General features: G+C 44.0%; 1 long non-coding RNA gene across 1 annotated transcript; it reads left to right on the forward strand.

Annotated features, from left to right (window-relative positions):
* Window positions 1–2,052: 2,052 nt before the first annotated feature.
* On the forward strand, window positions 2,053–12,579 carry LOC147345222 (uncharacterized). The gene is made up of 4 exons (XR_015154603.1): window positions 2,053–2,635; window positions 6,271–6,360; window positions 10,080–11,849; window positions 12,136–12,579. It is a non-coding gene; the product is annotated as an uncharacterized LOC147345222 (long non-coding RNA).
* Window positions 12,580–22,388: the final 9,809 nt, after the last annotated feature.

Below are 22,388 nucleotides of genomic sequence, written 5' to 3' on the forward strand. Positions count from 1 at the left end.
AGTGGGAATAGGGGTTGGCAAGGAGTTCTAAAGGTCTTTGTATACCTGTAGAATTTGCCTCTTTATTTTTCAGTCTTTAGGTCCTCAATCTAAATGTATAGGGCCCAGGTAGATCCTGTGGAATAGAATTTCCTAAGGTTACTATGATCAGGCTTTATTACTGTATATCCTAAGAAGTCTGTTATTGCCAGCAGTGGGGTCCAGAGAAAGGATTTTAACTGTAATAGAATTTCTATGGTTTTCTTCGATGACTGAGCATGCTTCCCATGTCCTCCCTGATCTGGGGGCCATTGATCTTCTATCATCATCACTTTTGGATCAGAGGGTTTCTAGGCACCCACATCCAGGCTCAGCTGAAGCTTTATAAGCACCTACAGCCTGGTAGGCATCTTCCTGACACATTTACACACGTGGCCCTTCTTCAAGCTCCCAACATTTCCGTGATGAAATCCAAGATTTCATTCTGCCCATTTATAGAGGGAGACACAGTAGTGCAGAAAGACAGCATGATGTGATGGGGGTCTTCAAGAGGGGTGGCATGACACAAGCAAAGCCATGGAGCTCCATGTGGGCACCTGAGGCTCCGGCATGAAGGCAGGGGAAGAGGCCACCTGGGGTCCCAGTGGCCAAACATCGCTGGGAGTCAGGTTCTGAGGTGTTCGCACTTGTGGGCAATGGGGAGCTCTCGAGGCATCTTTGGCTGTATTTCTGCTGTGTCTTAATTCTTTTAGTAAGGCTAATTCCAACCCCATCAACACAGTAACTCCTTGTTTAATTAACTCTGATTTCTTTATATTTGATTAACCAGCCTCCTCATTCTACAATGATAAGAGAGTTTACTAAGTTACTTTTGGAAATTCAAATGCTGTTCTCTACACAGCTTGGAAGGATCCACAGGGAGATAGGTTTACATAACGTTGTCACTAAACCACTTGGTTATCTTAATTTTCTCACTTCCTTCCTTGACTGAATTCAAAAAGAAGGTAAGAGCCTGGAAGCTGGGAAACAGCAGGAAGGTGTATTAACCATGATTACAAAGATAACTTCCATTTTCTGAGTGCTAAGTATGTATTGGGCTACTGCTTTGCCTGCATGGCTGTTTCCATCATCACAGTGGCCCTGGGGGAGTTGTTATTTACATTTCACAGAAGAAGCTAGCTGACAGAGGTGAAGCAATTAATCAAAGATCACAGGGTTAGTAGGCAGCAAAGATGGAATGTAAACACAGCAATCTGAGTCCTGGGCTCTTAATTCTTAGAGAATGAATACTCTCCTAGCTGGCTTTCAGGACACCTCAGTTCCAACTCCAGCTCTGTAGCCCTGGACTCATTTCTTCCCTTGGAGATATGAGAGATCATCCAGCCCCAACTTCATCAATCTCTTTCTAGCTGAAAAAGATCAGGGGTACTGTTTCTAAGAGAGAGGGAAAGAATTGTACTCCTTGCCTCCAATCCAGGGGTGGCAAATAGTTCTCACTCAGATGGACAGATGGCAACTCATGTAGAATCAACAGAAAAGGCATCTGGGTGGACTAGCAATGAATTAGTCACGTCTGATGTGCGTGTAGGAAGGGGCAGTGATAACCAGGTCGTTACACATTTGACAACCCTGCTCTACTCTTGATTCACATTACTTTCAAATCCACATTATTTTCAAAAGTACATATAAACAAACACATTATACTATGGACGTGTATTATTTTTGCTTGCCTAGAATCCATTCTTTTTCTTTTGGTAAAATGATACAACCAACCACAACAAAATAAACAACATAAGACTATAAACCACAGGCACACATATACACACATACCTCTGACGTTCCTATGGGGAACTATCCCTTTCCTGCTCTTAAAGCCATATTCCATCACCCCATCCCACAACAGCAATAGGCATGCGACCAGGTCTGACCAATCACAGATCAGCTTCCCACCTCAGCATCAGTCACTGGTTCAGGGATGTCCACCTGACTCAAAGTCGACCAATGAGAGTGGGTCCTGAAATGCTCCCTCCCTTCAGCATGGCTTTCCTGATTGGCTGTAAGACTGGAACTATTGATGGCCATCTTGGTCACCTTTGGGGAAAACCTGGGGCTAAATGAAGCCAACTTGGTATAAAGCAGACTTTAAGGATGGAGGGAACCATGTCCTGAGGAAACCACTTCAATTTGATTCTATTAATGGTCTGGCTACTTTGCCTAGCCTGGAGCGAATCTAAATCTAATCTAGTCTAGGATTAGCTTTACCACAGAAAGTTCCCATACATTTTGCTTAAGCCGGTTTGAGTTGTGTTTCTGACACTTGGATCAAAAATATAATTAATGATTCTTTGTTCAAAAAAATCTTTGGTGACTTTCATTGCAATGGACTGCATGTGCCCTCTCAAAATTCCTGTTGAAACTTATTCCCAAAGTGATGGTATTTGAGGTGGGGCCTTAGAACGTGATTAGGTCATGAAGGTGGAGCCCCCCTGAACGGGACTAGAGTCCTTATAAAAGGGACTCCAGGGAGCTGTCTTGCTCTCACTCAGGCACTTACGTGGACACAATGAGAAGACAGCGGTCTACAGGTGGGAGAAAGTTTCTCATCAGAATCTGGCCATTCTGACACCCTGATCTTGGACTTCCAGCCTCCAGAACTGTGAGAAGAAAATTGTTGTTTTTTATGAATCACCAGTCTTTGGTACTCTATTATAGCAGCTTGTATTGGCAAAGTCACCCATAACCCCCATTTCCTCTTTCATTGACTGTTCTTTGCTATACTTCAGATCTCATGGAACTTACGCTTTTTTTGGTGGTAAATGACTTGCCATTTCCTCAGCACACAGTGCTTTTTCACTCTTCTCCTCAACAATTTATCCTTTACACATCAGCAAGGCCGATCTTCTCTGTTTAACTCATTACCTGCTTAAGACATTTTAATTGATAAGCATTTTTCATTGGATGAGTCCCCTACAATTAATACAGCATCTGTAATGCAACATTCTCTGGCTTCTAGTTAATAAAAATAGCTAAAACTGTGTGTCAGCCACCAGCCCAAACACTTCCCTTGTGTTAACTCATTTGACTGGCTCAGCAGTCCTCTGAAGTATACTGCAGACATTTTACTGGTGGGGCCCCCAAGGCAGAGACTGGGAGAGCAGGTTTCTGGGTCAACACTCTGGTGATAGCCTGACTTAAGCTCACAAGGCACAGTATTCTCTAGATCCATCCCTGTTGCTGTAAATGACAGAATTGTGTTATTCTTATGGCTGAGTAATATTCCATTATGTATATGTACCACATCTTCTTTATCCATTTATCTGTTGATGGGCACTTGGGTTCCTTTCATAGCTTGGCTACTGTAAATAGTTCTGCTATGAATGTTAGGGTGCGTGTATCTTTTCAAATTAGTATTTTTGTTTTTTCCCCACATGTATACCCTATAAGTCAGAGTGAAAAAGACAAATACTGTCTGATATCACTTGTAGGTGGAATTTTAAAAATAATACAAAAGAATGCATGTGAAAAGTAGAAAGAAATAGACTCAGATGTAGAAAACAAGCTGGTGGAGAGGAAAGAGGGAACAGGGGAAGGGCAAGTTAGGGGTATGGGATTAAGAGATATAAATTATTATCTATTATAAAATAGATAAGCAACAAAGATATATTTAATAATAGGAAATTACAGTCATTATCTTGTAATAACTTTTAATGGAGCGATAATTTGGAATAAGGCCCTCCCTGATAGCTCAGTTGGTAAATCATCTGCCTGCAGTGCAGGAGACCCGGGTTTGATTCCGGGGTTGGGAAGATCCCCTGGAGAAGGAAATGTCAACCCACTGTAGTATTCTTGCCTGGAGAATCCCACGGACAGACGAGTCTGGTGGGCTATAGTCCACGGGATCTCAAGAGTTGGACATGACTTAGTGACTAAACCACCACCATCAATCTGGAATAATGCTGAATCAGTATGTTGTACACTGGAAACGAGTACAAGTTTGTAAACCAACTCTACCTCAATAAAATTAAATTAATAATTCAGAAAAAAAAAAGAAAACCAACACTCTGACTCTGATGCTCAAGTTCTTGGCATCAGGCTGGCACGTCCGTATCTCCCGATTCACCTGTCTCCTCCCTGGCAATGCCCCATTTGTACCTTTCTTCTTTTCACCCTTCTCAGAGCTCTGAAGTGTTAAGAGATTTTGCAACCCTTTCTCAGAGCAGAAAAGGCCACAGAGCATACCATGATAATTGGGCTTGTTTTGCGGGGAGGAAACGCCTGTCTTGGTGTCAGGACACCATGTAAAAGCGTGTTTTTATTCCACATAAATTAGTCTGTGTGTTCACCCCATGCTGGTGATGGCCTAGTGGCCGAACGGGGCTTGGCATTAACTCTGCCCACGGAGATCACTCATTAGTATAAGCAAGGCCCCTGTCTGCATTGTCTTTTGTCTCTTTCCCCAAAGCAGAGCAGAACAGGGTCTAATTGGGAGGCAGATTGCAGAGCAAATGCGAATGAGCTGCTTCTTCCCAACTACTTCTCTTTAGCCTTGTCTGCACTAGCAGAGGAATAATCCAAGGCAGGGTCAGGCTGCAGTAAAAGTAGGAGGCAGACTCATTGTGCCTGCAAGTCAGAGACTTAGAAAAGTGTATTCACGGAATCTTAGCAACTCAATTAGGAGAAATCTTAATGGAGAGCTGTTGAATCATAGATGCCCAGAATTACAGAGGCTCAGAATTTTACATTCTTGGAATCGTGGAAATAAAGATGCAACCAGACACCAGGGCCACACTTGCCCTCCACGAGCCTGCATTTCGGCTAGGTTGAACTTTCCCCATTTCTTTCAATGGGCTTCTGTTTCTCTTCTCCCGTCCCTACTCTCTTTGTCTGGCTAGTTCATGCTCATCATTCATGTCTCAGCTGAGATATGAGTCCCTCAGGGGGGCCTTTCTCTCCGTCTACAATAAGACAGGTCCCTAATAAAAGCAGAGACCCCTCACCTTCCGTCACTATTCTCCTCTCCTCTGAATTGACTTAATGCTTCCCCAAGGGCCCTGCAGCCCCTCCACCACCATCTCAATGGTTTGCAAAGTCTTTCAATGGAGGGATCTAAACTCTTTTATTCAACCCCAAATCCCCAGTGCCAGGCATGTGCCTGGCACAGAAGAGATATTCAGTATTATCGCTGTTGAATGGATGATTGGATAAATGATCTTGGATTCTCTGGCTCTCAGGACTGGAAGGAGCTTCAGTGGTCACTTTATTCAGCTCCTTCCCCCAGGTCCTCTGAAGAATCCCAGACCAACAGTTGTTTTGCCTCTGCCCTAATTTCTGCAGAGAAGGGGAGCTCACCACCTCCAGCCAGGAGCAGCAATCTTTCCATTGTACACAGACCCACATTACATCCCTGTGACATTACCTCCTTATCCTGGGTGTAACTCCTAGCAGGACCTAGCACACAAAAGAGCAGACTTGCAGTCCCAGACAGCTCAATGGCAAGAATGAGTCATCAAAAGCTTACAGCAGATGCCTCACACTAGCCAACTGGTGACCTAAGAGTTGTATCTGATGCAGAGTCTGACTTTCTGTTTCCATGATTTAAAAAAGCGAAACTTCCTTGAAAGTATAATACAGATACAGAAAGGGGCACATATCACTGGGGTCCAGCTCAGTGGATTCACACGAAGTGAGCTCAATGGTGCAACCAGCCCCAAGGAAGAAACAGGACAGGGCCAGTGCCTCGCACTTCCTCTGGTCACTCTCTACAAGGTTCTGCTTTCTTGACTTTATGTAGATGGAATCTCATGGGATATACCCTGTTGACTATTCTAAGATTTGGAAAAATCTACATTTAAATCTGGGCTTCCCTGGTGGCTCAGGAGGTAAAGAATCTGCCTGCAATATAGGAGACCCGGGTTCGATTGCTGGGTCGGGAAGATCCCCTGGAGAAGGGAATGGCAACCCACTCCAGTATTCTTGCCCGGAGAATCCCACGGAGAGGAGCCTGGCGGGCTATAGTCCATGGGGTCGCAGAGAGTCAGATATGACTTAACAATTTTCAGTCACTCCTCTGCTTACATTTGGAATCTGGCAATGCTGAGTCCCCAGTTCCTTATGGCAGCAGTGACAGGGTCTACTAGAATGACAGCTAGTCCTTTACATGGGACACGTGCTGCCCAGTTGGCTCCAGGTCTCACCACTCTTCTCTCTGGTGCATCTAACCTGCTTCTCTGCTCATGGCTCCTGTAGGCATTCACTATTTTCCAATTCTTGTCTCATTATTTTTTTTTCTAGATGTTGGCGCTTCTAGTAGCTACATCATTTCATGTGGGGAAGGCTCATGATGAAGCAGAACCATGCTTTTGTTTTGGAAGTAGACATGAGGTGAGTTCCTGTTCATTTTTATAAGACAGAACCTCAAAACTTAAAATATCCATCTCTCTAGGGTTTCCTTTTTCAGGAGTTATTTTTCATGTTCAGCATTTTGATACATCAGACCAGTTTGCAAGAGGAATCAAGCTGCTCTGAATAGCTTATTCTTCATTCATTAGCTCATTCACTCATTCATTCATAAGGTGTATTTTAAGCACCGTGTTTGTTTGTTGGGGGAATGAAGCCTTAACTGATAAATAGGTAAATTAAAATAAGTAGAATGATATTTTGTTAGAGAATAAAAATTCTAGCAGAATCTCAACCACTCTCCACCCTGGCCTCTAGCTCTTGAGTTTCACTTCTTACGGGACACGTTGGATGATGGAGTTTTGCTGGGCATTCCAGGTCTTCTCGAACCCTTGAAGGTCTCTGTCTTCCTGGCCAGTGGTGCAAACATTGACTTGGACCCACTGCCTTTATAAGGAGCAGTGGGCTTGGCTCTCAGCCCCTCCCCTACTGCCTGGACAGTGACCTCTTAAGGAACCTCAGCTTTCCTCTCTTTTGTTTGGAGAAACAACACCATTGCCCTGGGTGACCCTGAGTTTTGAACTCTGACTCTCAGCTTTTGTTGTTCTGTGGGCCTTGGCATCTTGGCTACTCCTTCTGCCTTCGACCTTTGACTTCCTGCCAGGCTTGTTGGCACTTGGAGGGGCCTGTGTGGCCTCTTCAGGCTGTGGGGAAGCCTTCCTGATCTTACCTGGTCTTTGATCTGGCTGCCTTTCCTGGGGTCTTCTCCTTGGGCAAACGTGGTTTGGAAGAAAGTGTCCTCACCTCTCCTGGCTTCTTGGGTTGCCTTTTAACCTCACTGGTTGGAAGGGTCCTACTTGGCTTCATTTGTTTTCTTGAGGCTCTTCTCCTCAGCTTCACTGACTCTCCTGGGAGTCATCAGAGTGGGCATCTTCTTGGGCTGCATTTCTCCTCTGTGCTCTGGAAGTAATTTGAAGCTGCCAGGGCCCCCTGGGCCTTAGAGCTGATGGACCTGGGGAAGAGGCCGAGTGTGTGTCACGCAGGTCCTCGACACACTCGCTTCAGCAGGTGCTTGAGCAGGATGACATCCACTGTCAGGTGCTTCTGCAGAATGCAAACCCTGATGGCTGCACCAAGGTGCCCTGGCACTGAAGGTGCCAGGGTGGCAGCCTGGCATTTGGATGCCATTATGGCTCAGGCCTGGCTTTTCAGACCCAGATGACCAGAATGATTCTACCATGGAGGTCGAGGAGGTCAATGAGGTGTCAGTGAAGGCAAAGTCCCCAGGAACCACTGAGCAGGCTGATGCAGGTGTTTAAACCCCTCCCCCCTCCATGAGTCATCACAAAAACAAATCCTTAGCACCTGAGTGGCATTGCTTCCTTTAATCTTTACAATGATACTTTGAGTGCACTGATAATCATGATACTGATTATCTGCCAAGATGTGCTCTCTTCTGTGCGTGGCACTGAGAATTTCATACACAGGTCATTCATCTTCCCAACAATACATCAAGATAGGATCAATCAACCCGATGAGGAAACTGGGGCTCAAGGGTTGCTTGATGAGGTAGTGAGATCTCACATCTTTACACTCTAACTTTTCATCTTAGTCTGCAAAGACTTGGTTACCTAGGACAGAGAACCAAGATTCCTATGTCTAAACCAGCTAGGGTGTTATTGGGTCTGGGAATGGGGTTTTAACTTTTCTTAAAAAGCATTTTATGAAGATGTAATTTATATATTGTAAAATTCACCCATGTAATGTGAATGATGGAATGTTCTTTAGTATATTCATAGGGTTGTGCAACCACTGTAATGATAGAAGTTAGGAGATTTTCATCTCCTCTAAAATATGCCTCATACCTACTAGTAGTCAGGGCCCGTTCCACTCCTCCGCTGCCCTTCTTTCAGCCCTAGGCAACTATTAATCTAGTGTCTGTGTCTATAATTTGCCCATTTTTGAAATTTCATACAAAAAGAATTATACGAAATAGTAATCTTTTATTTTTGCCTTCTTTCACTTATCCTAATGTGTTATCAACGTCATCACATGTGTTACTACTTCATTTCTTTTTATTGGCAAATAATTTCTCCATTGCATGGATATACCAGATTTTATTTTACCCGTTAATCATTTGATGGACATTTTGGTTATTTCTGTCTTTTGACTATTACGAATAATGCTGTAATATGTTAACTTGAATGTTAGTGTACAATTCTCTGTGTATTTCATTTCTCTTAAACCTAGGGGTAGAATTGCTAGGTCATAAAGTAAGTATGTTTAATGTTTTGAGGAATTTCTAGGCTGTTCCAAGCACGACCCCATTTTACGGCAGTGGATGTGGGTTCCAATAGCTCTGTATCCTTGCAACACTTGTTATTGTCCATCTTTTTAGTTACAGTCATCCTAGAGCCTGCGAAGTAGTATCCTATGGTTTTGAATTGCATTTTTCTTATGACCAATGACATTACGCATCTTTCCATGTGCTTATTGGCCATTTGTGTATCTTCTCTGAAGAAGTGGCTATTCAAATCTTTGGCCCAATTTTAATTGAGTCATTGGTCTTTTTATTAATTGAGTTGTAAGAATATTTTATATATTCTGGATATAAGTTCCTTATCAGCTGTATAAATTTCAAATATTTTCTCCCATTTTGTGGACTATCTTTTCACCTTCTTGATGGTATCATTTGCAGCACAAAAGTTTAATTTTAATGTAGACCAATTTATTCTTTTTATTACCTGTGATTTTGCTGTCATCTAAGAAAATGTTGCCTAAAAAAAGCCAGGATTACTTCTATATTTTCTTCTAAGAGTTTCACAGTTTCAGCTCTTTTTTTAATGTCGCAATTTTTTAAAGAATTAAAATTTTAATTTTTCCAACTTTATTGAGGTAATTAACAAATAAAAATTGTATAATTCTAAGATGTACAACATGATTTCTTAAAATTTATTTAAGTTAGAGGAAAATTACTTTGCAATACTGTGATGGCTTTTGCCATACATTAATATGAATCAGCCATAGGCATACATGTGTCCCCTCCCTCCTAAGCCCCCCTCCCATCTCCCCCCCATCTCTCCAGGTTGTCGCAGAGCACTGGATTTGGGTTCCCTGTGTCATACATCAGAATCCCACTGGCTATCTGTCTTGCATATGCTAATGTATATGTTTCAATACTGTTCTCTCAAAGCATCCCACCCTCTCCTCCCACTGTGTCCCGAAGTCTGTTCTTTATGTCCGTGAAGGGCAGCAAAATGTGATGTTTTGATATATGTACACATTGTGAAATGGTTACCATAATTAGGCTAATTAACATATCTGTCACCTCACATAGATGAGTGTCTGTGGTGAGAACACAAGGTAACTAGCTCTCTAAGCAAATTTCAAATACGCAATACAACACTATTAACTGCAGCTGCCGTGTATCCATCAGCTGTCTAGAATGAAATCATTCTGCACAACCGAACCTTGGTAAACCTTGCCCTGCATCTCTCCATGTCTGCCACCTCCTAGATCCTGCAACCACCATTCTACTCTCTGCTTTGCTGAGTTTGGCTTTTTCGGTTTCCACATATAAGTGAGATCATGCAGCGTTTGACTTTCTGTGTCTAGTTTATTTCGTTTCGCATGTTGTCCTCTAGGTTTATTCATCTTGTCACAATGGCAGGATTTCTTTCTTTTCCTTTTTTTTTTTTTTTAAGGTTTAATAGTATCCTATTACGATTTCCCTCGTGGTCCAGTGGCTAAGACTTTGCCTACCAATCCAGGGGGCACAGGTTCAATCCCTGGTCCAGGAAAATTCCACGTGCCACAGAGCAACTAAGTGCCTGCGCCACAGCTACGAACCTTCACTCCAGAGACGAAGAGCCACAACTACCGAAGCTTGTATGCCCTAGAGCCCATGCTCCGCCACAAGAGAAGGGACCGCAGTGAGAAGCCCATGCACCCCAAGTAGAGAGTAGCCCCCAGCTGCCACAGCCAGAGAAAGCCCATGCAGCAGTGAAGACTCAGCACAGGCAATAAATAAATAAAAATGTCTCATTATATACATGATCGATAGAAATCACATATCAACAATTTATATATATATCCATAACATATATCCCATTTTCTTAATCTGTTAATCCATTTATGGACACTCAGTTGCTCTCACATCCTGGGTATTATAAATAACGCTGCAATGAACATGGAGGGACAGATGTCTCTTTCAGATGCTGATTTCATTTCCTTTGGATAAATAGCCTGAAGTAGAATCTCTGGATCATATGGAAGCTCTATTTTTAATTTCTTAAGGGACCTCCATACTATTTCCATAATGGCTGTACCAATTTACATTCCTACCAACCGTGCACGAGGTTCCCCTTATCTCCACATTCTTGCCAATACTTGTTGTCATTTGTCTTCTTGATGATACCTGTTCTAACAGGTGTGAGGTGATAGCTCGTTATTTTGATTTGCATTTCTGTGATGATTAGTGATGTTGAACATCTTTTTATGTGTCTGTTGGCAACTTGGATGTCTTTTTTGGAAAAGTGTCTATTTAGTTCCTCTGTTAATGTTTTTTTTTTCATTGAATTGCTTTGTTGTTTTTGAGTTATATGGGTTCTTATGTATTGTGGATGTTAACACCTTATCTGATGTTTCTTTTGTTGTTCAGTTGCTAAGTCGTGTCGAACTCTTTTGTGACCCCCATGGACTGTAGCCCACCAGACCCTCTCCTCTGTCCATGGGATTCTCCAGACAATAATACTGGAGTGGGTTGCCATATCCTTTTCCAGGGGATCTTTCCAATTCAGGGATGGAATCTGCGTCTCTGACATTGACAGGTGGATTCTTTACCCCTGAGCCACCTGGGGAGCTCCATATGATATTTGGTTTGCAATTATTTTTTAAATTCTATAGGTTGCCTTTTTATTTTGTTGATGATTTCCTTCACCATGGAGAAGCTTTTTATTAGTAGTTTGATATATTCCCACTTGATTTTGGTTTTTGTTGCTGTGCTCTTGATGTTATATCTTAAAAATCATTGCCAGGACCAATGTCAAGAAGTTTCTCTCTGTTTTCTTCTAGGAGTCTTATGAAACCGCTAGATTTCTTCTAGGAATCAGGCCTTATGTTTATGTCTTTGATGTATTTTGAGTTATTTTTATAAGTGAAGTAAGATAGGGACCCAGTTTCATTTTTCTGCATGTAGTTATCCAGTGTTTCCAACACCATTTTGTTCATTTTTAAAGTTTAATTTCTGCAATATAGTGTTTTTAAAAAATATTTAAAAATATATTTATTTAAAAAATATTTATTTCACTCCCCTGGGTCTTGGTTGTGGCACTTGGGATCTTTGATCTTCATTGCAGCAGGTGGGATCCCTAGTTGTAACATATGAACTCAGTATGGGATCTAGTTCCCTGACCAGAGATCAAACCTGAACCCCCTGTATCAATAGCACGGAGTCTTAGCCACTGGACTGCCAGGTGAGCCCCTCCAACACCATTTTTGAAGAGACTATCTTTTTGCCATTTTATGTTCTTGGCTGCCTTGTCATATACTGATGAACCTATATGTTGTGGTTTACTTCTGAGCTCTCCATTCTGTTCCACTTTCTAAATGTTTATTTTTAAGTCAATATTATACTGTTTTAATTACTATAGCTTTGTAGTATAGCTTAAAATCAGGGAATGGAGGACAATTGGATGAGATAACATGGGGAGTTACTTAGTTGAGTGTCCAGCAATGAGAAAATGTCTTGGTATGTGACAGCCCTCTGCCCAGTCTTTAGAGAGAATGTCCTCCAGCCAGCCTCTTCTCCCCCGTGCACCCTCAGCCTGCCCAGAGTTGCCCGTTCTCTCCCCTTGGAAGATCTTCACTACTCCTCTGGCCTTGGAAGACCCAGCTCTAGTGGATGGTCTCTGGCTCCAGGGGCCTGACCAGGTCAGGTCAAGGATGTCTCTCCCTTCCCAGCTGCTAAAGACTGAATGTCTGTATGTTGAATCCTAATCCTCCGTGTGATGGTATTTGGGGGTGGTGCTTTTGGGAGATCATTAGGTCACGAGGGTGGAGCCCCCGTGAATGGTATTAGTGCCTTCATAAAGGGGACACTAGAGAGCTGCCTCACCTTTTCCGTGAGTTCATAGTAGAAAGACGGCTGTTTACAAACCTGACAACAGGCTCTTGCATGACACTGAGCCTGCTGGTGTCTTGATCTTGGACTTCCCAGCTTCCAGAACCGTGGGAAATAAATGAGTGTTTTGTTTGCTTGTTTAAGTCATCTAATTTATTTTTTTAAGATTTTTTAAAAAAATTATAACATCCTGAACAGACTAAGATAGAAATTGGTCTTTGGAGTAGTGTTGCCATAACAAATACCTAAAAAAGTGGAAGTGGTTTTGTGAGTGGCAGGTAGAGGCTAGAAGAGCTTTGAGTTGCATTCTTTAAAAACCTATATTGCTACAAACGGACCATACAGGGCAGTTCTTATGGGAACTCAAAGAAAACAGGCGAGCTGTAGAGAATACCTGTGTACATGTGTGCATGTCCTTCTCTTTTGCAACCCCATGGACTGTAGCCTACCAGCCTCCTCTCTTCATGGGATTTTCCAGGCAAGAATACTGGAATGGGTAGCTATTCCCTATCCAAGGGATCTTCCTGACCCAGGGACCAAACCCAAGTCTCCTGCATTGCAGGATAATTCTTTACTATCTGAGGCGCCAGGGAAACCCAGAGAATACCTAAGTAATCCTAAAAAAATATTGGTAGAAATATGGAGATAAAGGCCATTTTGACGAGGTCTCAGATGCAAAGAGTTGGATATGACAGCCGCTAAACAACAATAGCAACAGATGGAAATAAGCAACATGTTACTGGAAACCAGGATGGTTATCCTCATTATAAAATGGCGAAGAACATGGCTAAGTTGTTCTACTGTTTTGTGGAAGGGAGAACTTGCAAGTTATGAAATTAGATATTTAGTTGAAGAAACTTCTAAGGAAAGTATTGAAGCAAAGTGGCTTGGCTCCTCCTGACTGCCTATTGTAAAATGTGAGGAGAGAAAAATGACTTAAAGATGGATTTTTTTAAGCAAAAAAAGAAACAGAACTAAAAGATGTGGAAAATTCTCAGCCTATCCCTGTTATCCAAAACAAGAAAGTGTGGTGGAAAGAACAGTGAGTGTGTGGCCAAGGGCTGCTTGATAGGGAGGTTAGTAGGGATCAGCCATCTCTACAGAAGCTGGGAGCTATTCTCTAAGACAATGGAAAAATGGCCCTGAAAGCAAGTCAAAGATCATTAGGGATGCTACGCCTATCACAGGGCCAGAGTGTAGCGGCTCAGGGAGGGGACAGAGCTGTTCCAAAGGAGGGGTTGGCACCTGCAGGACCTCAGGGGACATTGCCTGGCACCACCTTACAATGTGGGGAAAAGGATGGTGAACTTGGGATTATGGGGAGATGAGGATGAAATGGGCAAGCTGGGCTGTGGGCTGTAACAAGAGATTTGACTTTATTTAAGAGCAGTGGGAAAGCAAGGAGTTGTAAACTTTCAGATGAGAGATAAGGGTGGAGGAGACTGGAGTAGAACAGGAGATGACTAGATGGATTCTGGGTATATTTCAGAGGCAGAGCCATCAGCTCTTGCTGACGGATGAAATGCAGGGGGTGAGGAATGACAGAAATGAGGGGGAATGTAGGCTTTGAGATCAGTATCTCTGAGCAAAAGCCTCATAAGTGTGCTTAGGTTAGCGTGGTCAAATCTGCCACAGTTGCTTACTCACTGTGAACTTAAGGTGAGGTTCCAAAGTCTGACTGCAGTCATGAAATTTAAAGATGCTTCCTCCTTGGAAGAAAAGCTATGACAAACCTAGACAGCTGTTAAAAAGCAGGGACATCACTTTGCTGACAAAGGTCCGTATAGCCCAAGTTATGGCTTTTCCAATAGTTGTGTACGGATGTGTGTTGGATCATAAAGAAGGCTGAGCACTGAAGAATTGATGCTCTCGAATTATGGTGCTGGAGAAGACTATTGACAGTCCTTTGGACTGAAAGGAGATCAAACTAGTTGATCTTAAAGGAAATCAACCCTTCATATTCATTGAAAGGATTGATGCTGAAGCTGAAGCTCCAGTCCTTGGGCCACCTGATGCAAAGAGTCGATTCATTGGAAAAGACCCTGATGCTGGAAAAGATTGAGGGCAGGAGGAGAAGGGGGCGGCAGAGGATGAGATGGTTGAACGGCATCACCAACTCAATGGACGTGAGTCTGAGCAAACTCTGGGAGATAGTGAAGAACAGAGAAAGAAGACTGGCGTGCTGAAGTCCATGAGGTCGCAAAGAGCTGGACACGACTCAGTGACTGAACAACTAGAGTCTGAACCAGACCTACACCTTATATTTTTATTTCTGTTTTATTCACCACCTAGCCAACACTTCCTACATGCTGGAGACAAAAACTAATGTTTGATAAATGAATAAATTCATGTGTGTATTCACTCATTTCCTGTCTGCTCATTGCAGAGCCTGGAATAATTTGGAGTGTGATAGGTTAATCAGGCTTTACAGGATGAATGAGTGAGGGGTCGTATGTCTCTCAGTTTGAAGAGTTGCCTCCCTCATGAGGAGATAGACTGGATGATGGCAGGAATGCACTGAACTCCCTGCTTATGCCAAAGGCCTCGGTGCCAAGACATCAACCTGTCATTCATAAAGACGGCAAATCTATCGGGTCATAAATTTGACTGCAAACTAATATGGTAGCAATAATAAACATTAATTAAACATTTAATTTGCAATCATTTTGCTTGTCATCTTACATTTTAGGGCATAGGGCTAATTCTGAAGGGTTGAGGATCTTAAAAAAAATTCAGGGAAACTAGAGCTCATGCCTTATATTTCTCTAGACATTATTTTCTGTAGAAGGGCAGAGATTATTTTTTGATAGTTTGCTCTCCATACTGTGGCAATCAGCTGTGTATTTACATATTTATTTATTCATTCACATATTCATCAATTCAACAAATGTATATTTAGTGTCTGTTGACTCATTTCAAATGTTATACCGGTTATAGGAATAGAGCCATAAACCTCATGGGCAAGGGTCCAGGCTCAGGCAGCCATATTTTCATCAGGAAGACAAGCACTAAGGAAGCAAATCAACAATGTAATGGCTTCGCAGGCAGCACTAGTGGTAAAAAAAAAAAAAAAACAAAAAACCTGTCTGCTAATGCAGGAGACATAAAAGACATGGGTTTGATCCCTGGGTTGAGAAGATCCCCTAGAGGAGAGCAAGACAACCCACTTCAGTATTCTTGCCTGGAGAATTCCATGGACAAAAGAACCTGGTGGGCTACAGTCCATAGTGTTGCAAAGAGTTGGACATGACTGAAGCAACTTAGCACATACATGTGCACAATGTAATACAGCAAGAATGCCTGTGCAGAAAATGAAACAAAATGTGAGGCTACAGAGGGCTGCAGCTGAAGAACTCTTTTAAGTGAGGGGGTCCAGGAAGGCATCTCCAGTGTATAGGGATTTCAGGGAGCGTGTCCCAGGAAGAACGGACAGTGTGTGCAAAGGCCCTGCACTTGAGAATGAGCCTGGCATGTTTGTGGACAAGGAATCATTATGCAAATGAGCTTCCTCTGTGCGGTAGTAGGTGGTAAAGGTGGTAAGAGGAGTCAGGATGGAGAAAGGGCTCTTGTCTGGACTGCATTCAGGCATCTCTCTATGCGTCTATTCAACATGCAGATGGTGGGTCTCTATTTGGTATAGAAGCTGTGCGAGGCAAAAGCGTGCATATAAAACCAAAGCCTGAAGAAGCTCACAGTGGAGAAGACAGCAGATTCCCATGTTATAATGTGATGGGAGTTCTGATGGTGGACTCCATGTGGTTTACCAATAGGATGGTTGTACATGAGGGCTAGGCTTCCTGCCTCCTCGAAGTCTAATCTATTGCTTTAGATGCTAAACTGTGAGCTTCTTACTTAAGTTCAGTCTTATGAGTGTTTTCATGCCAATCCCCACACAGTGACCCTTGTTACTCTTGCCACGATGCCTGGGAATGTTCTAGATAGAGGCTGCTTGGTTCACTGGGGCACTGGAGTGAGGCTGGCAACCTTAGATGGTCAAGTAGTCTGTGAGACAGATTAAACATCATTGTTTAGGCTCCCAAGATCTTGGGTTGTTTGTTACGGCAGCACAGCTCACCCTATCCTGACTGATATGGCCAGGATGGAGATAAGCATAAAAGTGGTATGTGTGACTGAGCCTGAGGAAGTCAGGGAAAGCTTCCCAAAGAGGGGGTGTCTTTGCAGAGACTGAAAGCACAAGAAGAGGAAAAAAGAGGAGATGTTGCTGAGAGAGAGAGAGAGAGAGAATCTTCAAGAAGTGGATCAAAGAGGGGGCTGTAGAAAAAGCTTGCATGCACACATGCTTAGCAGCTCAGTCATGCCTGACTCTTTGCAACCCCATGGACTGTAGTCTGTCAGTCTCCTCTGTCCATGGAATTCTCCAGGCAGGAATACTGGAGTGGGTGGCCTATCCCTTCTCCAGGAGATCTTCCCAACCCAGGAATCAAACCCAGATCTCCAGCACTGAAGTCAGATTCTTTACCATCAGAGCCACCAGGTAAGCCCCAGGCAAAGCTTAGGACAGTGGAAAGGCTCTGGGGTCAGACAGATATAGGTTTGGCTCTGCCACTTTCTGCATCTGTGATCCTGGGCAGAAACCCATGACATTTTCTGAGTATCAGAGTCCTCACTGCACAATAGACGAGATAGCACCTGCCCGTCTGGTGTTTGATGTCTGGTTATAAGTGCTCGTTTGGAATCCATGGCATTATTAGGTGTAACGGTGGACAGTCTGGGTCCTTGGGACTAGTCTGGCCACGGTCTCCACCAAGACACCAAAACCATAACAATAAAAGCCTGTACATATCAGGTATTTAATCAGGTACTTGTGTGCTAAGTTGCTTTAGTCGTGTCCGACTCTTTGTGACCCTATGGACCATAGCCCGCCAGGCTCCTCTGTCCATGGGATTCTCCAGGCAAGAACACTGGAGTGGGTTGCCGTGTCCTTCTCCAGGGGATCTTCCCAACCCAGGGATCAAACCCAGGTCTCTTATGTCTCCTGCATTGGCAGGCGGGTTCTTTACCACTAGTGACACCTTGGAGAATCAGGTACTGAACTATGTGCTTTGCAAGCATTACAAAACCATGGAATATTAGTGTTACTGTTATACCCATTCTACTAATGAGGAAATGGGAACTCAGGGCTTAAGTGACTTTGCCCAAAAGATGCAGAGTCAGAATTCAGATGTGAAGTCTAACTTCAGTGTCCACACTTGTAACCAGGACACCGTCTTCTTCTGTGCTTACACACCAAAGGGTTCATGCCCAATGACTGAGCTGAGACTCCTGGCCCAAGAGGCATGGCTAGGCCTCCTGACCCGGCAAGAATGAAGGCAGTGTGGCTCCTGGCCAGAGAGTCTGACAGAGGTGATGCTGTGACGAGGGGGTGAAGCAGGCAGGGGTGGGTCCCCAGAAGATGCTGACCTATGAGAAACTAGGAGTTGCTCCAGGTTTCTTATAACCATTTACTGAGCCTCTGTTCCAGGCTGGGCCTACCCTTTGTGCTGTGCGTTCAGTGGTGCACACAGTCCCTCTACAGACACTGGAGCTACCATCCCCTGGGCCTTCAGATCTCACCCTCATGAGTGTCACCTTGGGAGCCAGTGCTGTTGCAGGTACACTTGAGGAGCATCTGGGATTTACAGGAACCCAGAGGATTTTCCTAGCCTTCAAGGGGACATCAAGAGGAGACATGGTGGCCACAACAGGGTGAACTGATGAAGGAAAGGGAGGGAGAAGGACACCCTCAGGAGAGAAAGGGCATCTGCCTGAGCCTGGAAGGACACGGAGGTTTTCATCCAGTATCCATCCAGGATAAGGATAAAGGATGGACAAGAAGATCCTGGTGTGGCAAGGAGGGCCTCTCGTCCCTCTGGGCTTTATCCCAAGGGCAGTGGGAAGCCAACCCACAAGCTGGAAGCAGGGGAACAATAGGATCAGGTTTTCCTTTTGACAGATTCACTCTGGCTGCCATTAAGATTGCAAGGGAGCAAGACCGGAGGCGGGGAGATCATTTAGGAAGACGTTGTAATCATCGTGGTCAGAGGATGAAACCAGGGGCTGTGGAATTGAGAGCAGTGTGTCGACCCGCTTGCGGTGAAACTTATGACCCTGGATTAGCGCTTGGATGACATGTTATCCCCTTCCTCCTTCTCCCTAGCTGAAAGGGCTGCCTGACCTGTATTTATCTTTGCAAAGTGGCGGTTCTGCAAATTGTCGCTGAGATTGCCGCCCTGCCCACGTTCCCCACATTCTGGGTCACAGGCCATGCAGCCCTGGCAGGCTGGTCATGGTCCTGCTTATTTTGTTTTGTTTCCTGACATTTCTGTTTGGTTAATGACAGGGCTCTTCGTTGGTTTGGGTTCACAAGGCCAGCTCTGCAGCTCCCCTTTGGTCATAGGTGACCAGCCTGGGTAACCTGGCCCCAGGTGAGCAGTTTTCTGGACTCTGGGCATCTCATCTAAATGGGTAGATTTTCCCCTTGGAAGCCTAAATAACACGGGTTAACTTTCTTTTCCAATGAGCTCTGCATTTTCTATAAAGACATAATCTTTTATTAAATTAATGAGGCATAATAATTATTAATTGCTAATTATTCATAGTCATTTAGTCTATTTAAAAGAAATGATATCATTTAGAGCAAGATTTAAAGATATGCAAATATCAAACAGCTTCTTTTGACTATTCGGCTACTCTGTGGTGCTATGGCAAACACACTGACATTTCTGAGCAGAAGATACTCATTTTGCTCTAAACACCACGACTTGGAAAGTCAGTGTACCACCTGTGAGTCCTTGGCCAACCTCCTCGATTTCTCTGAGTGTCAGTTTTCCCACCTGTGAAATGGGGCTACGACTACCTGCCTGCAGCCCTGCTGGGGCTTTCCATGAGGTGATGGGAAATGCCCAGCATAGAGCTCAGCATATGTTGAAAATGTTGAGAAGTACAAGTTATCTATTAGAAGTTGCTTCATCTAATCCTGTCTGTACCTCCTAGTTCTAAATTAAACAAACACATATACACATATATTAATATTTATTTGTGTCTAGAGTTCCAGAAAAAACATCTATTTCTGCTTTATTGACTATGCCAAAGCCGTTGACTGTGTGGATCACAATAAACTGTGGGAAATTCTTCAAGAGATGGGCATACCAGACCACCTGACCTGCCTCTTGAGAAATCTCTATGCAGATCAGGAAGCAACAGTTAGAACTGGACATGGAACAACAGACTGGTTCCAAATGGGAAAAGGAGTACGCCAAGGTTGTATATCGTCATCCTGCTTATTTAACTTACATGCAGAGTACATCATGAGAAACGCTGGGCTGGAAGAAGCACAAGCTGGAATCAAGATTGCTGGGAGAAATATCAATAACCTCAGATATGCAGATGACACCACCCTTATGGCAGAAAGTGAAGAGGAACTCAAAAGCCTCTTGATGAAAGTGAAAGTGGAGAGTGAAGAAGTTGGCTTAAAGCTCAACATTCAGAAAACGAAGATCATGGCATCTGGTCCCATCACTTCATGGCAAATAGATGGGGAAACAGTGGAAACAATGTCAGACTTTATTTTTGGGGGCTCCAAAATCACTGCAGATGGTGACTGCAGCCATGAAATTAAAAGACGCTTACTTCTTGGAAGGAAAGTTATGACCAACCTAGATAGCATATTTAAAAGCAGAGACATTACTTTGCCAACAAAGGTCCGTCTAGTCAAGGCTATGGTTTTTCCTCTGGTCATGTATGGATACAAGAGTTGGACTGTGAAGAAGGTTGAGCGCCGAAGAATTGATGCTTTTGAACTGTGGTGTTGGAGAAGACTCTTGAGAATCCCTTGGACTGCAAGGAGATCCAACCAGTCCATTCTGAAGATCAGTCCTGAGTGTTCTTTGGAAGGAATGATGCTAAAGCTGAAACTCCAGTACTTTGGCCACCTCATGCGAAGAGTTGACTCATTGGAAAAGACTGTGATGCTGGGAGGGATTGGGGGCAGGAGGAGAAGGGGACAACAGAGGATGAGATGGCTGGATGGCATCACCGACTCGATGGACGTGACTTTGAGTGAACTCCGGGAGATGGTGATGGACAGGGAGGCCTGGCGTGCTGCGATTCATGGGGTCGCAAAGAGTCGGACACGACTGAGCGACTGAAGTGAACTGAACTGAACTGATATCTGTATTTATATTTTTGTGGCTGTTACTATAGACACAGTCAGGTGCCTGTAGTGTCTTATTGGTACATTCAGGCCTCTCTCTTTCAACTACCCAGGCCCTTTCTGTCTTGGAATATAGGAGGCAATGATTTTCTGTTCCTTATTTGTCCTGCTCTGTGCTGTTTGGGGAAACAAAGAGCACAGGACTCTTATCCCTCTCTGTTGGCTCAGGAACTAGAGGAGCCCAGAGGATTTTCCTAGCCTTCAAGGGGACGTCAAGTGGAGACATGGTGGCCACAACAGGGTGAATTGATGAAGGAAAGGGAAGGACACCCCCAGGAGAGAAAGGGCATTTGCCTGAGGCTGAAAGGACACAGAGGTTTTCATCCAGTATCCAGCCAGGATAAGGAAAAAGGGTGGAAAAGAAGATCCAAAGATTGTGACCACTGGGTTTCCAAGACGCACCTGAGTCTCACTCTCTGGCAGCCCTTCCAGGTCACTCTCTCAGTCCCAGCTCCTGGGTCCTTCTTCATGTTCCAGTCGCCTGGGGATGAGAACGCTGATATTCATTCACACTCTGAATTCTACTCTTTGGATCCAGTGGCTCATAGAGAAAAACTCCTTTTCTTTTTAGGGAAGCCTAGTTCAGGGGTTATAAATACTGGTGGGAGGACCCCCTCTCATCTTAGCCAGAATCCTTTTAATGAGATGTGCAGGATGAGACTGGAACCATGACTCCAGAGATAGCAAGTTCCATGGAGGAAGCTCCGGGAGGCTGTAGGGAACAAACTGAGTGGTGACAGCAAGCTCAGGCTCCAGTGGAGCCAGGAGCAGCTGCTGCAGGGAAAGCCGGGGCAGTGGGCAGAGGAAGCCCTGCTGTCTTTTGTTAGCAGCAGCTGCCAGTGCTCGAGAGCCTTCCTTGTGCCAGACACCATTCTAAACAGTGTCACACAGCACGGGCCTTTTCCCTAGAGTGTACATTATTATTATTCCATATTATTATTATTTAAACAGTATTTATGGGCTTCCAAGGTGGCACTGGTTGGGGGAGAACCTGCCTGCCAATGTAGGAGACATAAAAGATGTGGGTTCAATCCCTGGGTGGAAAAATCCCCTGGAGGAGGGCATGGCAACCCACTCCAGTGTTCTTGCTGGAGTGTTCTCTCATGGACCGAGGAGCCTGGCGGGCTACGGTCCAAAGGGTCACAAAGAGTTGGACACAACTGAAGTGACTTAGCACGCAGCACATACATTTCCACAAACCCCTAAGATTATGGACGGGGATAAGCAATGCGGTCATATCTTGATTCTCATTTGCCTTTGTTTCTTGTGGGAAACCTCACAGGGAGGAGTGGCTCTGGTTTGTGATAAAATGCGGTTTGGATATCCCTACATTCATACAAATGGAATAATATAAGATTAAAAACCAAGCTATGAACTATTGCCAAGGGGGTTCTAATCACGGCAGGCACCGTGTAGTGAAAAGAACATGAATTTTGCATCCAAAAGCCTGGTTCTGTCATGTCATAGGTGTATGACCCTTAGGCCAGTCACTTGACCTCTCTGAATCCCAGCTTTCTTTTCTGCAAATTGGGAAAAATTAATTCTTATTTTTCAGGATCATTGGAAGAATTAAATGCCATAATACACAAAAGTGTGAGACACATAATAGGGGCTTAACGAGCATTTGTTCTCATTCACCTGAGTCTTCTTGAGTCACGGGTATTTTGGACATCGATAATT

The sequence above is a fragment of the Bos grunniens genome, chromosome 25 (assembly GCF_055505025.1).
Source record: "Bos grunniens cultivar Pamir isolate PY7600 chromosome 25, Bosgru_T2T1.0, whole genome shotgun sequence".
NCBI classification, from domain to species: Eukaryota; Metazoa; Chordata; class Mammalia; order Artiodactyla; family Bovidae; genus Bos; species Bos grunniens.